Raw genomic sequence first — 2,076 nt, 5'->3', positions numbered from 1 at the left:
TATATATATATATATATATATATATATATATATATATATATCGCTTTGATGTATAGCATAATGAATAAGTGTATGAAGGTGACATAATATATATTAGGTTCGTTATTTATTATTTCAGTTAAAAAGATGTGTATAATATCATCTACTAGAAACAGTGTATGGCGGTGTTCGATATGTATATATATATATATATATATATATATATATTTTAATCGATATTTCCATCACTCCACTTTTCTCCCCAGTAGGACATTAATAACTTTAGAGTTTGATTTTTTTTTTTTCTTTTATAAGCAAGGTGGATAATTACGGGAATTTATTGAGAGTATTTTTAATTTTGGTGGGACAAAAGGCTGTGAATGCTCTCTAACGAAAGCCTGCAAGCATGTAGAAATTTATATCAATTTATATAGTCGCACACGTGCAACCCATGAAAATAAAATAAGCAATATCTTTTAGTATTTCCTGCCATTTAAGACGGTGAGCTGGTAGAAATGCTAGCACGCCAGACAAAATGCTTTGCGGTATTTCGTCTGTTTCTATGTTCTGAGTTCAAATTCCGACTAGGCCGGCCTTTACCTTTCAACCTTTTGGGGTCGATAAATTAAGTACCAGTTGTGTACAGGGGTCGATCTAATCGACTGGCTCCCGCCCCCAAAATTTCGGGCCTTGTGCCTAGAGTAGAAAAGAGAAAAAAATGTATTTCCCGCCATTTAACTTTGCTGTAACTACTTCAATAGCATTTTTTGCTATGTTTCTTTTGAAATACATTTACTTCGTTTCAATTGCTTTTCAAACTAACGAATGTATTTCGCCGACTTTTGTCCTGCTAGCTTCTAGATTTCTTCCGGCCCAGGCTTGAACTCCCTGGACTAATATGTGGCAAACTGGAGCACTCTACCAACAGAAGTTCCCATCTAAGTCTTGATCATTTTAAGCAAATCCTGAGGGAAGAGTGGAACAACATGTCTGAGTACTGCATCATGAAGAGTTATGACGCCTTCAGGCGGCGTGTGAAGGCTGTGGTGGACAATGAAGGCAGACATATTGAATAAATTGTCTATTTCTACCCTTATAAACTTGTGTCAAAATTATATTTATGTCTCGTTGCTGGTTGTTGTAATATAAACAATTTGATGAATTATCTATTATTTTCCAAGTTTTGCTTCCCCACCCTGTATGTGTGTGTGTGTGTGTGTGTGTGTGTGTGTGTGTGTGTGTGTGTGTGTGTGTGTGTGTGTGTGTGTGTGTGTGTGTGTGTGTGTGTGTGTGTGTGTGTGTGTGAGTGTGTGTATTTATTGCTTCGGCAATACATATACTAAATTTGGAACAATACAGAGATTAGCACGGCTCCTACGCAAAGATAACACGCAAATTCGAGAAGCGTTCCATATTTTTAGGCACAGGAGTGGCTGTGAGGTAGGAAGCTTCCTCACCAACCACATGATTTCAGGTTCAGTCCCACTACGTGACACCTTGGTCAAGTGTTTTCTACTATAGCCTCGGGCTGACCAAAGCGTTGTAGACGGATTTCGTAAACGGAAACTGAAAGAATGGATAGGATTACCTACTACTGGAAATGAACCACGCATTTCTCGGTTACTGTTCGACCGCAATAACATTTACGTCATGTGAGTGTATGTGTGTATATATACGTATATATAAATGTAAGTGTGTGTGTGTGGTGTGTATGTGTGCACGTGTGCTGTGTGTGTGAGTGTGTGTGTGTATGTGTGTGCGTATGCATGTGTGTGTGTAGGATAGTTGGGCTGTGTATATATATATATATATATATATATATATATATATAGCAATGTTAATTCTCTAAATGAAGTATTAACAGTAACTGCACGATAAAGTGTAGTATATTGCCACTTAAGTGTGGCTGACCCCTAGGGGTGGATGTTACTGTTGCTTTTAGCCCCAGGAGGACATCTCCTCCAGCTGGCTTATCGACACACGACTGTGTCCTGTTTGCCAAGGGAGTTATCCCTCTCACCACGACCAGCAGCACGAACGTATCCGGATTTCAGGGTAATTTCCCTTCTTCGGCGTTCGACAGCTGATGACCTTGGT

General features: G+C 38.7%; 1 non-coding gene across 1 annotated transcript; it reads left to right on the top strand.

Annotated features, from left to right (window-relative positions):
• Window positions 1-1,291: 1,291 nt before the first annotated feature.
• LOC128250105 (U6 spliceosomal RNA) lies at window positions 1,292-1,398 on the top strand. The gene has a single exon (XR_008266227.1). It is a non-coding gene; the product is annotated as a U6 spliceosomal RNA (small nuclear RNA).
• The last annotated feature ends 678 nt before the right edge of the window (window positions 1,399-2,076 follow it).

This window comes from Octopus bimaculoides, chromosome 1 (assembly GCF_001194135.2).
Source record: "Octopus bimaculoides isolate UCB-OBI-ISO-001 chromosome 1, ASM119413v2, whole genome shotgun sequence".
In the NCBI taxonomy this organism is placed as follows: Eukaryota; Metazoa; Mollusca; class Cephalopoda; order Octopoda; family Octopodidae; genus Octopus; species Octopus bimaculoides.
This window is presented reverse-complemented; position numbering and strand designations above follow the sequence as displayed.